General features: G+C 33.3%; 1 long non-coding RNA gene across 1 annotated transcript; it reads left to right on the plus strand.

Moving 5' to 3' along the window:
- Positions 1–4,109: 4,109 nt before the first annotated feature.
- LOC147076574 (uncharacterized) lies at positions 4,110–14,680 on the plus strand. Its single transcript, XR_015069322.1, has 3 exons — positions 4,110–4,328; positions 11,544–11,696; positions 12,944–14,680. It is a non-coding gene; the product is annotated as an uncharacterized LOC147076574 (long non-coding RNA).
- The last annotated feature ends 1,790 nt before the right edge of the window (positions 14,681–16,470 follow it).

Below are 16,470 nucleotides of genomic sequence, written 5' to 3' on the forward strand. Positions count from 1 at the left end.
ATATTATAAGTAATAATTCCTTTTTAAACACATTGTCATAATGCACATGACCTGTAAACTACCTACTTTTACCACTAATGATAGCTGGATTCATTCATCCAAAAGCAGTTCGATTCCGAATGAAGTAATGCGAAACATAACAAATAAGGTACATTAGGTACCTAGGTAAGTACGCGTTGGGTACATAGAAACATTCAATAGGTACTCCCAGAATGACCTTCACTGGGAACCTTTCAAACCTTTTAACTGGTGATCCAAAAACTAAAAACAAACTTGTATAATTATTTCAGAATGTCTATGATTAATATTATTGATTACACAAGATACAAATAGCATAATATTCTTTATTCTTCTTTTTCGTCCAAGTCTACTCTAAAGTTGAAGCAAATTGACACAACATGGTGCCTTCAAGAATTTATTCCTGTCGCTCGCCAGTCTTCGTACGTCGTTCCAGGTTATACCAGCATCCCGTAGCTCCGCAGTATACACTATATAGATAGTTTTAGCGGCCTTCCAGGACTCCGGAATACGTTGGTTTAAACTGGAAGGTGATACGCAGAAAGAGAGTTATGAATGGGAACTTGTTCAAAAAAATCCAAATTTCAATGTGTCAAAGAGATCCTAGATCAATTCGGTCTAGCTTCAATTTTATAAACACTATTTTCTTTTTCTTTAACGGACAAAATGTTCTAAGCTTAAAATTTTCTGTAATGAAAAAAAAACCAACTGCTAAGTAGGAATCTGTCATAGTCAGTATCAAAGTGTAAGAAGAGGCAAGAGGTCAAGGTTTCTTTGATGGTATGGAGTTCTCTATCTTTACTTTAAGTTATTTTGATTAAGTTATTAAAGATATAAAAATATTTATTATTTGCAATTTGATATTTTATGACAAATAAATAGTTGACGAGTCTGCAAGTAATATGGAATACTTAATAAAAAGAGAATCAGCAGTTGGTTTCTTTATGTAAAAATGTTTCTATGGAAAATGAAATAAAATGAAAAGGAAGCAACTGGATTATTGAATAATATCTTAAGATACATAATATAATATTACTGTATTTTATATTCTTTTACTCGTAATAGAGATATATTAATAATAGCCACAGTATTTAATACTTACCTAGTTTTAAAATGTTCCATACATTTACATAAAGTATAAAAAACATGTACAGACTAATTTGAAGTTCAATATCTCCATTCAGCAATTTTGCAGTTGGTTCTCTTATGTTTATCTTAATCCAACTAGGGATAAGTAGAGTATGAAATTACCTACCTATTCTAAAATATTATTGACAGAAGTATATATTAATCGAATCGGACAGAAGGTATCGTTCAAAATATTATATCAATATCTACGGTCCTATTTTTATTACAAACTAGCTGACCCGGCGAACTTCGTACCACCTCAGAATCAAGAAATAGCTGAATTTAATTCAATTTTTATGAATACTCAAGGCATTTGCTTTATTGAAGCGAATACATATGATTCGCGTAGCACTGTTGCACTACTTTCTGTTAAAATATTTGGTGGATGGGTTGCACTCGGGTCGATTTCCTTCATTGAAGTAACTTATGCTATACGACATTTTTCGTTTTGTTGTCAGTGCGAGAACGAACAAAGCGGATGGTTTGCCGACACGTGATCATGCTACGTGCAATTGACCGTGAGAGAAACATTCATTTTCTAGATTCAGGCCACAGACACTCAAGGATTGGCTTTGTGATTTGTTAATCGTCATGGCGAATGCAAGACGAATCGAAATTGAATTCATTTAAACTCGAATGTGCATATCGATTGGGATCATTGAAATTCTCGGAATGAGAACTTCCTCACCTTTGAACATTCCTTTGATTATCGTCGCGTGAATCACATTGCCCATGAGTTTTCTCACCACCAAACGCGTTCCGTTACATTGATAGTTTTGGTTGGTTCAGATTTCAAATAATGATGACTACCGAGCCAACCTTCAGTTGTAAATTGTGTGGTGGCAAACCAGGCAGATCCAATGAATTTAAAAATTCAGTTGGATAGTTGGTTGCTTCGTCTTCGTTTGTTACACAGTCGATAGATTTGAAGGAATGCAGTGGACCAACGATTTGATTTTGAATTTTAAGTTATCCACATCTATGTTCTTGCCGCAAGAATGCTCGTTCACTCAAGTAATTGTGATTTTTGTGATAAGCATTGATGTTTGGTAACACTTTGTTGATGAGTTCGTCCTTAGTTGAGACGAAATTGCAAAAATTCAGTGGAAACGAAATCAATCCGTTCGATTCATCGACAGGAACACGGCCGTTACCGATAGTCAGCAATTGTTTGGAGAAATCTTCGGCAGATGGATCGTTTGGCAATGCAACTTGCATGTCTATCGTCAGCTAAAGTTTCTTCACATATCGCCACAGAGTCGATGATTTGAGGCAAGCATTTATTTCATTGGCAGCGGTCGATCTTGGAATGACTGGTAGGGTTTGGCGAAAATCGCCAGATAGTAGAATCATTGCGCCTCCAAAACTTCTTGAGTCATTACGCAGATCTTTCATAGTTCGATTGAGTGCTTTCAATGCGCGTTTGTGCGCCATTGTGCATTCACCCCAGGTGATGATTTTACTTGCTAACAAAACTTTGGCCATTGCTGAGTGTTTCGCAATGTTGCATGTCGGTTTTTCAGACGTTTGCAGGTTTAACGGCAATTTCAACGTTGAATGAGGCGTTCGGCATCCTTCTAGCAATGTGGCCGCAATCCCATAAGAAGCAACTGCTACAGTATTTTCGGATCTCGTACGAACAGTAGCCAAAATCAATGACATGAGGAATGTCTTCCCAGTTCCACCGGGCGCGTCGAAGAAAAATAAGCCACCATTTCCATCATCAATTGCCTTTATTAACGTATCATACACTTCTTTCTGTTGGGGGTTCAACAGTGGTACATTCGTTTGAACTGATTGGTTCAATGCATCTCGATCATATTCACGTTCACGTTCCTATTCTCGATTGAAAGCGTCGTTCATTCCACGATGTGGCGTTGGCATTCCTAACTTGACTAACAAACTGCCGCACATGAGGTAACACATGTATTCGATCAAGAGCAAACGCTGGTTATGTATCTCCTCATTCACCTCGAGATCGGGATTCCCTGAACTGACACGAATTCGATGTAAATTGTCTTCTGACATGTCATCCTTGTACCTACTTGTTCCATAGTTCAGTGGGTCTATTCTATACTTATCGAACACTAAATTGATAAATAGTATCAAACTTAGGGTAGGTTTGTATCAAAATATTAGCACTTATTGTAACAATTACACGAAGCCGGTTTTTATTGTTGCAATAAGTGCGATATTTTAACAGCAGCAAGATAGGTGCTGTTAAAATATAGCACTTATTGCAACAATAAAAACCGGCTTCGTGTAATTGTTACAATAAGTGCTAATATTTTGATACAAACCTACCCTAAGTTTGATAATATTTTTCACTTTATCACTTTAGCGGTCGATAAGCATAGAATAGACCCACAGGTGGATTCGATGGGAAGCATGTCGAAATAATGATAGCAAATAATGTGCGTATCTGACTTGGAGATGCAGAAACAATTGCTTCAGCGATTGTCATATCCCAATGAGTATCGTTTTCAAGCAAATTGACATGAAGCACGAAATGTTGGGCACACTACACCATTGACAGTTAGACATTTCGACTAGGTATCATTCTTTCTTTTGTTTGTTTGTTTCTTGTTTAATGTTTCTGTCATGTATCAGAAATGGCGTTGTATAAGGATTAATTTTTTTTGCGATTTTCTTTTGTTTTCAAATATGTGAGCTTCATCGTTCAAATTCAACAAAAAAAGTCAAAAGCCATTCCATACAAAATATATGAGCAAATGAATTTTCTTCATAATTTATTTTTTCTGTGATTTATCCAATGTTTTAATAGTTATTCTGGTATTCGGGACGGAGACAAATCCAACAAATCAAAGATTATAAAAATCGGTCCAGCCGTTCTTGAGTTATAAATGGTGTAAATACGAGTAACTAACCCGACTTTCTTTTATATTTATATAGATAGCAACACTGCTAGTTTGTATTCATTCTTATTGAACTGTCACTCGCCGATGACAATTAATTGTTGCGCTGCCTCTGTTCGTCCAATTTACTTAAAAATTGTAAACATGGAAATTAAAAGTGAACCTGTAGACTTTGAAATTGATCCCGGAACGTCGTTCAGTGATATCTATTTACCGATTAAACGTTCGCACAGCCCTGAAGAACAAACTGAATCATATTTTAATAAGCAAATCCGTGTCGAGCATTCGTATGCCGCAATTTTGGAGGTATGTATTATCATATCAAACCTAGATTGACGTAATACCCTTTCGCAATCTAATTGTATATTGTTTGAACCGTATAAATGAAGGCGCAGAACCAATTGTTTGAAAATCAACGCGTGGAATCATTAGGTCCTATCATATTATTGATGTTTGACTGTGACGTCCCTAGACAAAATACCGCCCCTAGGCAGCGTCAAAATGCCGCCCCATTTTTTTTATATCTAAGAAATGTGTTGTATCGATGCATTAATAACAAAATATATACCACTAAAACATACAAAATTAAATTTAGATATTAAAAGCGAATAAACATAATATTAGTTAGACACTTACCCAAATCACCAGAGTCTGAGATTCTATTTGTTGATATGTCTGACAAATTTGGTTTGCAGAGTACCATTTAGTAATAATACGCAGATGTATTATTTTCACACTATTTTTCTATGCTATTATTGTACAACATGTAAACAAAATCATTTTCCTTATCATTCATTATTCATTTAATATGAACATACTTTTAATCACAAATACACTATTAATTAATTGTCTCAACACTCAACCGTTACAATAAACAAACTTTCCTGGCCTTTTTTGTAGCAAAGTCCGTAACTATGTCATCCAAATCTAATTTATATGCCATTTCTGCTTCAATAGACAATATTGCAAGTCCATTTAGCCTTTCTTCGGTCATCCTAGATCGGAGATAATTTTTAATAATTTTCAGTTTTGAAAAACTCCTCTCTGCGCTAGCCACCGTTATTGGCATTGTCAATATTATCCTAATTGAAGTGACCGTATTTGGATAGATTTCTTTCAAATTATTATCATAAATAAATTTTAATACGTCATGTGGCGAAGACTTTTCAGTCACAAGTCTACACAGTAATTTTAACTCCTCACAAAGCTCCACTGCATCGACATCAGATGTGCCGTTTGCAGTGGGTTTAATTTCTAAATTTTGACAATCTTCCAATAAATTTTCAGGAGTCATGTTTCTTAAGAGGCTAATATTATACATAAATTTGAAAAATCTTCCATGATATTTTAATTCCTCAAATCGATCTTCAATTGAATTTATAGCCTTATCTACTACCTGATTGAAAAACTCGACTTCAAATTTTTTTTCAGGGTTATGTAGAGGCGTTTCATCACAACTCTCATACTCGAAATGTTTCGGTACTCTTCGTCTTCTGCAATCTGTTTCTTTGGGAAATTCTGCGGGTATTTCGAGGGCTTCTGCTAATTGGGTGCGATTATTTTCATTTGTACTAAGCCATTTTTTCTATAATTACGCAAAAAATTTAAAACAGCTTCAATGGAATCAAGCGCGCTGGTTATATTAAATTCTATCATTTGCAACTGTTTACTGACTGGATTTATAGAACTCAAAATATCATACCAAACTATGAGACAATTTATAAATTTAAAGTTGCATATATTTTTTGATAATGCGATGGCATCATTTTTGGTCTGCAAACTATTTTCAGTGTGTGAATTGGCATGTTTCTCTTCAATATATAATAAGGCATCGTAAATTTCTACCAATTGGTATCTAATAGGCCTGATTGCTTCGATTCGGGACTCCCATCGCGTATCAAAAACTGCCTTTAATGTTAATGATAGTAAAAATTTTAAAAGTATATTCCATCTATCAGTAGATGCCGAGAAAAAAACATGAATCTTTTGGATTAACCCAAAAAATGATATCGCATCTAAGTTGCATTTTGCAGCATCATTTACCACTAAATTTAGCGTATGTGAGTTACAAGGTACATAAAATGCACGAGGATTTATGTCTCTAATATGCTTTTGGACACCATTCTTTTTCCCCGCATATTCGCACCATTATCATAACTTTGACCTCTCATGTTATGTATATTTATGTTTAAATTTTCTAGTTCTTCAACAATGCGTTTTGCTAATCCTACTCCAGTTTTATCGTCAATTTCTATAAAACCTAAAAAATGCTCACGTACTTCCTCTGAGTGTTTTCGAACAAATCGTACTATAATCGACATCTGTTCTATATGTCCTATGTCAGGTGTACAATCTAATATTAGAGAAAAATATTTTGCCTCATTTAACATATTAATAATTTCTGATTTGATTTTTTGCGACATTATGGCAATTAATTCATTTTGAATTCTTGGTCCAAGATAATGAGTAGTGCGGGGCTTACAGCTTATGGTTTTCAAATGTTCTTTAATAACATTATCAAACAGTCCAAAACATTCAATTAATTTTAAGAAATTTCCATTGTGCAGTGTGTTGATTGTGGACTTAGGTCCACGTAAAGCCATATTCTGCACCGCCATGACTCGCAAAACTGCACATAATCGAGTTAAAATTGACCGCCACCGTATAATTTCTTCATTGAAAAGTTTTTGTTGACAACAATCAATTGTTTTATTTAGCTTTAATCTGATTAGAATATCTTGCCAGATTGAAAAGTTTTCGTGGTGATTTTTTGACTTTTCGTGGGTTTGTATAGTTTGCGACAAGTTTTTCCAATTATCATAGCCAACTGATGATCCCATTCCAGTTCACATTTTTTTTTATTAAATATTATACAGCAAAAGCAATACGCAGAATCATTTTTTACAGAATACACTAACCAAGTTCTTTCATATGTTTCGCCATTTTTCAACGTACGTTCATAATATGCATTGGAAAACTTTCTATTGCACGTATTGATAGGATAATCAGCAAGTTTTTTCTGTATAGGTCCTTTTTTAATATCATTATCCTTGTACTTTCATCAAGAAAACTTGGCCAAAAATGTGGATCATCAAAATTATTGTCTTCTTCTTTGTCTAAATAATCAAAATTATCGTCGTCTGAATTATTATCGTTGGCATCGTAATTTACATTCTCTTCTAGCGTTGTAGCATCTGATTCTTGAATTATTGGTTCTTTAGTTTTAGACGATAGGTATTCTGCGCTGACTTTCTGATTTTGCTTTTCACTCTTGATAAAATAATTGTTAAGTGTACCTGTATTATTTGTAGCATTTGCCTCCTTTCGTTCTCTTATCTTTTTATACGCTGCTCCTGAAAGTCGTTGTCTTGCACTCATGTTGATGATTTAAATAAACCACAAATCCACACTATTATCAGCAAAAGATATGTTTACAGAAAACAAATTAAAATAAGGTATTGTTATTCACAGCACAATAATTACTAACAAATAGTAGTAAACAGATGATATTATAATCTAGGTAGGTATCTACTAGTGTAAATTTTTATCACAATTAGCTGGTACTTAACGTAAATACCTATTATATGCACGAATACTAGATTATGTCAAATATCAATTTTACAATAGGTACATCCAGCAACTTTTAAATCTCGCGGGTGACTGGCAAAAATGTTTGGATAAATTAAAAAATACGGATGTATATACCCATAAATCTCCACCATAATTTTTATTGTTTCGTTACCTACGTTGACATATTGGTATAAAATATTATTTTGTTTCAATAACTTCTTAGCTCATTGGCGCCATATAATTGGCTTTTGCGCAGCCACTGTTATGAAAGGAACTCTTTAATCTGAGTAAATGACATTATATTATGCATAATGTGTCTAGGTGGCAAAAGACTCGTAAAAATATTTTTTATTGGCATTTGTATTACGAACCCGAGCAGTTAAAATAATAGAAAAAATCTCTGGCTGAGAGTGGTGACATCATACTAAAATCGCCGCGAATACCTACTCACTACTGGGTAATAAATAATATAATTAAAAAACATCCGGAGCCGTGAAGTACTACAAATATTCGGTGCTCCGGCGCCGTTCCTGCTCCGGGTAAAACCCCATTACTGCTCTGCTCCTGCTCCGAGCTCCGCTCCAACGCTCTGGTTATAATGTAACTAAGATTAGGTACCTAGCTATTTATATATAATACCAAATGATCCTCCTCGATTTGCCGTCCTTCGAGTATCTGCCGCCCCCAAGCGACGCTCAATCTGCCTACCCCCAAGGGACGTCACTGATGTTTGAACAGTTCACGTCGTCGTTATTTGCACTTTTAATACCACAATGCCCCGCTTTGTTTCTTCTACCAAAAAAAGTCAACATATTCACAGTTTGTCTGTCAGTGCATTTGTATACCTACTATAATGTTTTCTGTCCGCAGTCAAATTTAATATATGTGTATATTATATCAGTTGCGAAGGATTGAGGTGCACATTAATCTTTGTTTGTCTTATGTATTTGTTTCATTGAAATATGACTACAATCTACAACACTGATGGTGTTAGTTAGTTTTTCAAACTTAATTATTAACCCTGCGAAAGCCAAGCCATAATAAATAGTCAAAAAATACTCATCTCTCGATAAAACTAAATAATGCAATTAAATCATACATAAGTTTTGATAATTATAGATAACATATTAATTTTTATTTAAGTATATTAGTTTGATTTAGGCAAAGCTTAATAAATTTAAAAAATGAACCAACATGTGTAATATGTATTCTTAATCCAACGAAAACAAAGTAGGTATTTATGAAAAAGTGTGCACAGTTTTGTCGTATCGCCTGAAGTATACAAAAACTATTATGGTTTGGTTGGCAGGGTTTAATTAATTTTTAAAAACAAAACAACACCATCTGTAAATTGTAGACTTAGTTCAATAAAAACAAATATTTACGTATGACAACAAAGTTTAATGTGCACTATTTATGGCGGATCTTTACAGCCTACCTCCACCCTTCGCTACTGATATTGATGCAGATACCTGATTTTCTGCCTAGATTTTTAATTTCAATTAAACCCTGCTAAACCAAACCATAATAGAGTATAGTCAAAAAACACTCGTTTATCTGTAAAATATTTAAAATAATACAATTAAATCATAGACAACTTTTGATATTTTATAGATGAAATAATCTAGTCTAATATATAAAAATTTATATTTGTGTGTTTGTTTGTTCGTATTGAATGCGCAGCCATACCGTTCATCCGATTACGATAAAACTTTGTAAACTTATTGCTTGCACTTGCGCGAAGAGTATAGGCTATACCAATATATAAACATGAATGTCTGTCTGTCTGTATGTCTGTCTGTCTGTGTGTCTGTCCCGTATGTGTTCCTATACCATTCATCCGATTGCGATGAAATTTTGGTAAGTGGTTGTATGTACACCCATAAAGGTTTCTGAATTAGAAAAATCATCATCTTCTTCTTCTTCTTCTTCTATTCTATATTTTTCTATTCGTATGCGTTCCTATTCTTAGAAAATCATCTTTTTCTACTATTCGTATGCGTTCCTATACCATTCATCCGATTGCGATGAAACTTTTGTCAGTTGTTGTGCGCACACCTGCGAAGGTGAAGGCGAAGGTGAAGGAAAATTATATAAAATACAAAGTTTGTTGTTTGTTTGTTCCATCTAATTTTGTTTTTTTTTTTACTACATATTAATAACATTAATAACGTTTTCATATTTTGGATTCGATTTTACTTTAGTGTTCTTATGTTTGACCTTTTCTCCTATTAGAATTATTTTCATATTGCCATATTGTATTACACAGATATTTTAATATTAAAAAAATAATTACCTTTTATTATTTTTCAAATATCTAAGATAAATATAACCACGAAGCGACCCTGTGCGAAGCCGGGTACTTCAGCTAGTATTATATAAAAGTTTGGTTGAGTATTTATTAACGAATTAAAAAAAAAACAACCATTATTCTGTATATTAATCCAACGAAAACAAATAGGTACGTGTGAATGAAAAAGTGTGCACAATTTTGTTGTAGGTATAGCCCAAAGTATACTAAAACTATTATGGTCTGGCTTAGCGCTTGGCCGTAGTCATGGGGCGTGTACGACGCGGAATAGGCGCGGGGACGGGCACGGGTAGATTGTTCGTAGTAGCCCGCGCGCGTCCAGTCGTGTTCAGCGTCAAATCAGGGATAGGAAACCGTAAACACAGAAAAGTTTTTACTGGAAAACTCCTATTTGAAATGGCAAAACTTTGCAGCAAAATATGGGGCCAATGAAATCAATATGGAAAGCACTAATTTAACAGAAGAGTTTTATAACTTATACAAGAAACTGCGGAAACAACCAGACAAGTTTTTCGAAAAAGAGTAACATGAGAAAATATTTGATTAAGTATATTCTAATTGATCTAAGTTTTTTTCTATTCTTTTTGAGTCATTTTTTGCGATCCGACTATCGCCTTTTGGCATCTTCAAACACCACCAATGGTGAATACACACTGTCATCTGATACAGTTAATTCCTGTTTATTTGGTAAATTTATATTTATGAATGTAGTGTAGAATGGTGTGAATGTAGGTGTAGAATGTACGCTTCATAACTTTGCACCCCGGCTCTAGGATGGAAATGATGAACTTAATATATTTTATTTTTATTATGTTTATATTTATTTATTAAGGAAAACAAACAGTTACATAGGCTACAAATATGTATAAAATAAACTAGAAAAAGATATTGCAACAAGCAAAGTTTCCATATAAATTATAATATTTATAGTTAATCATATTATAATTTAAATACAGAGAAATTAGATAAAGAGATAAATGAGAAAGAATATTGAATAATTATAGACAAAAAAAAACATTTTTTATGTACCTACCTTTATAAATATAAGTAAGATAAGTATACAATATTATATGAGCGTTAAGAATTATTGAAATTTAAAGATATTATTTTTACATAATATATATTTATTTAGTACTACATATTATATTAATACAAGTGAATATCATTTGATATAAATTTGTGCGACGTAATAAGGCAAAGAGGCGTGTCAGTGTAGTAAAAAGTGCAAAGTTATAAAACGTATACCTACTTTACATCACTTCGCACTATCTATGCTTTGTGAAAATAATACCACAAATACACCAGACGCGCGCGGTAAGTTCATGATGGTTTGAGACACCCGCCACTCGCTCGTTTCCCGCGTCGGCGCCCGTCCATTCAGTGCGGACACCTCTATGCGCGCAGTATGGGAGGAGCTCGCCGCATGTACGATCTTGCCTGCGTCGAGCTAGACGCGCCAAAACAACACGCGCGAACACCCGTCCCCGCGCATTGTCTACGGACACGTCGAAATATGTTCATACGTTTGAAGTGCTGACTGTCTCGCCAAGCTCATTCTTTATGCGTCGATAGCTAGATATTACGAGTAGCTTCATAATAGTGATACTGTGAAATAATATTAATATTGTTATTATTTTCAGATCAGTGAAAACGGTCTGATGAATATAAAATCTGAAAATGATGCTGAGGGAGTCGTCATCAAAGATGAATTGCTTGACAGCGCAATCCGCCAAATCAGTAATGAAAATCCTCAATCTGGCTGTTCAGATCTGCAATACAGGCCCTTAGATCAGGTACGTTCATTAGCATGTAAGAACTTTAAATTGTAAAAACTAAAAGAAGTTATTTTATCATTTTTTTTTATTGGAAAGATCGATACCTACATTGCATTATCATTTAAAAGTATATACGGGCACATGGTCACCGCAGCTGTTCTTAACGATGCAAATTCTAATTTAATCTAAAAATCCCAATTTGGAAAACTTTTTCTCGAGCACTGCAGGCCGTATATCACGAATAACGCAAACAAGGTTGGCTTTTAATATGGAAATCGTTACTGGTTTATTAGCATATACTAGTGACTTTACGAAGCCCCACAGGAAATATTTCAAGGATGTCAAATCGCACGACCTTGAAGGCCAATTCACGGTTCCTTTTTCAATAAGTCGACGGTCGAAGTTGCCATATGGAAAATAGCGCCATCCTGTCGAAACCACTTATTTGTCAGATGTATCTAATCCATGTTTTAAAAATAGTGACTGTAGTTCGGTAACAAGTTTAATTTTTCAAATGAATTAACTCATTAAGACGGTATTTCAGTGAAACGGCAAATAATTTTCAACTATAGGTGCGACGAAATTTTGGACTTGCTGGCAATCGGGGAGCAAACGTCGAGCTGTGAACACGTCAATTTGTTTCGTGATGGCGATGGGGCTAATAATTCTTAAATCGTGTTAAAATTCTAAAAAACGTTACCCATTTACTTGAAAAAGAAAACATGTCAATGAATATATTTTTATTGTTACTCTTAGAACAATAAACAGAACATTAAATAGACGCATGTGTGATTTTTATGACAAATTGTATATCGTACGGCACGCGTCATTTGCACAATCCGCGCATCGCCTAGTCACGATCTTTTTAGATTATACCTCAACTGAGCAATAGCCTTAAGCTAAACTGAGCCTCATAGATAAACGCAATTTTCCGATAAAATGCAATAAGTTGCGCGAATCGACGACTGATTTTCAAAGTAAATGTTGATAATTGTGTGGCGTTCATTCTTAACTCTATTAATAATCGTTCGCCGGAATAGGAATAATAATAATTAATGTCAAAAACTGAGCGCAGTGTCACACATCGGTTTTACAGAACCCTTTCGCAAGTTCTATCTAAGCGAAGCAACATCTATCATTTTATGACAATTAACTATCAAAAACACACATAGTATTATATTATATTAGGGAATACAATTTTATTTTAAATATTATAATATATCTAATTGAATTGAATACGTACTTCAATACTCTTCCTGTTTTAGATTTCCACCCTGCAGTGCTTCACAGTACGTCACAGTAAACCAATTGACATCATTAGAAAAGATACAGTTGACAATAACCTGGTTTACAACAAAATAGCATATGCAACCGAGAAAACCAAAAGTATGATGATACAGCATTCAGATATAACTATAGATAAACAGAATGTCAAACAAGAAGTTCAAAAATTATACTTTCCGAAGGTGGTTCGAATTAAGTTGAGAAGAGTTACATATTTTCCACGAAACTTTATTTGCCATAATTGTTATGGAGTATTTGAATCTGTAAATTATCTTAACAGTCACTACATTGTGTGCATGAAGTCTCATAAGTTATTCAAGATGCATAACGGTTTAAAACATTACGACTGTAATGTTCGATCAAATAAAATATCGCAGCTTGGTAGGCACACAAGTACTGGTGAAAAACCACACCAATGCGATGTGTGTTTCAAAAATTTTCTGCTTATTTGTCAACTCAAAAGCCATAAAATGACACATACTGGTGAAAAAGCACACCAGTGCGATGTGTGTATTAAAAAATTCTTACGAATTAGTGATCTCAAAAAACATAAAAGGACACATACTGGTGAAAAACCACACCAATGCGATGTGTGTTTCAAAAATTTTCTGCTATTCGGTAGTCTTAAAAGACATAAAATGACACATTCTGGTGAAAAACCACACCAATGCGATGTGTGTTTCAAAAATTTTCTGCTATTCGGTAGTCTTAAAAGACATAAAATGACACATTCTGGTGAAAAACCACATCAATGCGATTTATGTTTCAAGTCTTTTTTGCAATTTAGTTCTCTCAAAAGACATAAAATGACACATACAGGTGAAAAATCACACGAATGCGATGTGTGTTTTAAACGTTTTTTGCTTATTAGTCATCTCAAACGCCATAAAATGACGCATACTGGTAGAAAAGCACACCAATGCGATAAGTGTATAAAAAAATTCTTACGAATTGGTGATCTTAAAATCCATAAAATGACACATTCTGGTGTCAAACCACATCAATGCGATCTATGTTTCAAATCTTTTTTACAATCTGATTCTCTCAAAGTACATAAAATGACACATACTGGCGAAAAAGCACACCAGTGCGATGTGTGTTTTGAAAAATTCTTACGAATTGTTGATCTTAACATTCATAAAATGACACATACTGGTGAAAAACCACACCAATGCGATGTGTGTTTAAAAAATTTTCTGCTTATTGGTACACTCAAAATACATAAAATGACACATTCTGGTGAAAAACCACATCAATGCGATATATGTCTTAAATCTTTTTTTCAATTTGGTAATCTCAAAGAACATAAAATGACACATAGTGGTGAAAAATCACACGAATGCGATGTGTGTTTTAAACGTTTTTTACTTATAAAACATCTCAAAAACCATAAAATGACACATACTGGTGAAAAACCACACCAGTGCGATGTGTGCCATAGAAAATTTGTGCAGCTTGGTAATCTAAGAAGGCATAAAATAAAACACATCTGTGATTAATCACAAATAACTTTTGACTTGCAGAAATCGATAAACGGGTAAAGTTGTTGAACCATTAGAAAAATAAATTTTAATGTACTCACTTTATATCATTCCTAGTAACCAACAAAATAATTCGGAAAACTAATTTATTAATTGAAAATGGATTCATAAATTATTTAATTCTACAGTATTTTCCAACTACATTAATTATAATCTAATCTGATAGTTAAGAGAAACTATTTGAAATAAAAAAATACTTACAAACTAAGAGGATTTTTATTTTATTGGTCCCTGTTTATCTTCGTGACCATACAAAAATATATTTAATTTTGCAAAATTACCTATGACCCCGTCCTATGCAAGTCGCAGAATAAAAAATGTCTTTCTAAACAGTTGGTTGTTCGCACTTTCGAATCCTGTATCTCGCAAATTAACTTATGTCATTATCTATAATATAATACACATGTAAATAAATGTTTGTCCCGTATACATTCCTATACCATTCATCTGATTGCGATGAAACTTTGGTGAGTTGTAGTGCCGCGAAGGTTTCTAAAAAAAATCTAAAGACTAAAAAAAATTTAAGTTTAAAAAAAAACGGTTTCCTGGACTATATTGCGGTTTTTAGAAAAGTGTCATATTTTTGAGAGCATATTTGAGGGACTTATGATTTTTTTTTTAAATATATCATTGCACAGTTGTATGTAATCATACACAGGGAATATAGAAATGGAATAAAATGAAAATGGAAAAAAGTGGACATTTTTTGTTTTAATGCCAAGCTTCAATTAAATTATGTTATTAAAGATTTATACTTAGGTACAAAAATATTTATTTTCAATTTGATATTTTATGATAAATAAATAGTTGACGACTCTGCAAGTCATATGGAATAATAAAAAGAAAATCAGCAGTTGGTTTCTTTATGTAAAATTGTTTAAGTATAATATTATGTAAAATTTAATATCCTACAATGACAAAGAACCAACTGTATTATTGATTAATATCCTAAGATTTATTACTGTATTTTATATTCTTTTACTGGTAATAGAGATATATTAACAATAGCCACAGTATTTAATATCCAGTTTTAATGTTCCCAACATTTACATAAAGTATAAAAAAAACATGACGTTCCCAGACTAATCTGAAGCAGTTCTTTGCAGTTGGTTCTCTTATGTTTATCTCAATCCAACTAGGGATAAGTATAATATCGAATTACCTACCTATTCTAAAATTATAATAGACAGAAGTATTAATCCAGTGTTCCCCAGCCTTCTTCATGCCATGCCCCACCGTAGCCTTTTCAAAAGTCAAATGCCCCACCGGCATCTTTTTTTAATAAAACAGCAGGTAAATTTTCACATCATATTGTAATATGTTTGTAAATATATGAACCCCTAATGAAATAATTAAATAAAACCTATTCTAATACATATATTATAACTGAAATTATTTCAAAACACAAATTGAAAATGTAATTAAGTAGAATAAAATAAAAATTAAAACAATAATAAAACACAAATGACAATTGAAAATTAGTACAAACACACACACATATCTTGACGCCTAATTCATAGAAATTCAGTTACGATTGCTACAAAGAAATTTTATGTAAGTACGGATATAACTTAGTTAAGTTCAGTCTTAGGTCCCCTCTATTAGTTATATCCAATCGATTTCTTTTTTTAATGAGTAAATCACTTATGGCGCTAAAACCACATTCCACCAAATAAGATGAGGGAAAGGGTAATAATAATTTTCTGGCATGCAAAGTAATATTAGTATATTTTGTGTTAGCTTCTTCGCAAATAGATGCCATTATTCCTTTTATATTAAATACATTTGTAATCGAATCATCATTTTGCATTTCTGAAAGTTCCTCTTGATACAGTTGTTCATTTGAAATATCTACCAGCATTGGTTGTGTTAATCATGCTGGAAAATTTATTTCCTTTAAATCAGCAAATCGTTCTTTAACGGCCCACATGCTCGTCGTAGGTCAAAATTGAGTTTTTATTGTATTT

This window comes from Rhyacophila brunnea, unplaced genomic scaffold (genome assembly GCF_057557595.1).
Source record: "Rhyacophila brunnea isolate RB1 unplaced genomic scaffold, BYU_Rbru_1.0 scaffold_13, whole genome shotgun sequence".
NCBI lineage: Eukaryota > Metazoa > Arthropoda > Insecta > Trichoptera > Rhyacophilidae > Rhyacophila > Rhyacophila brunnea.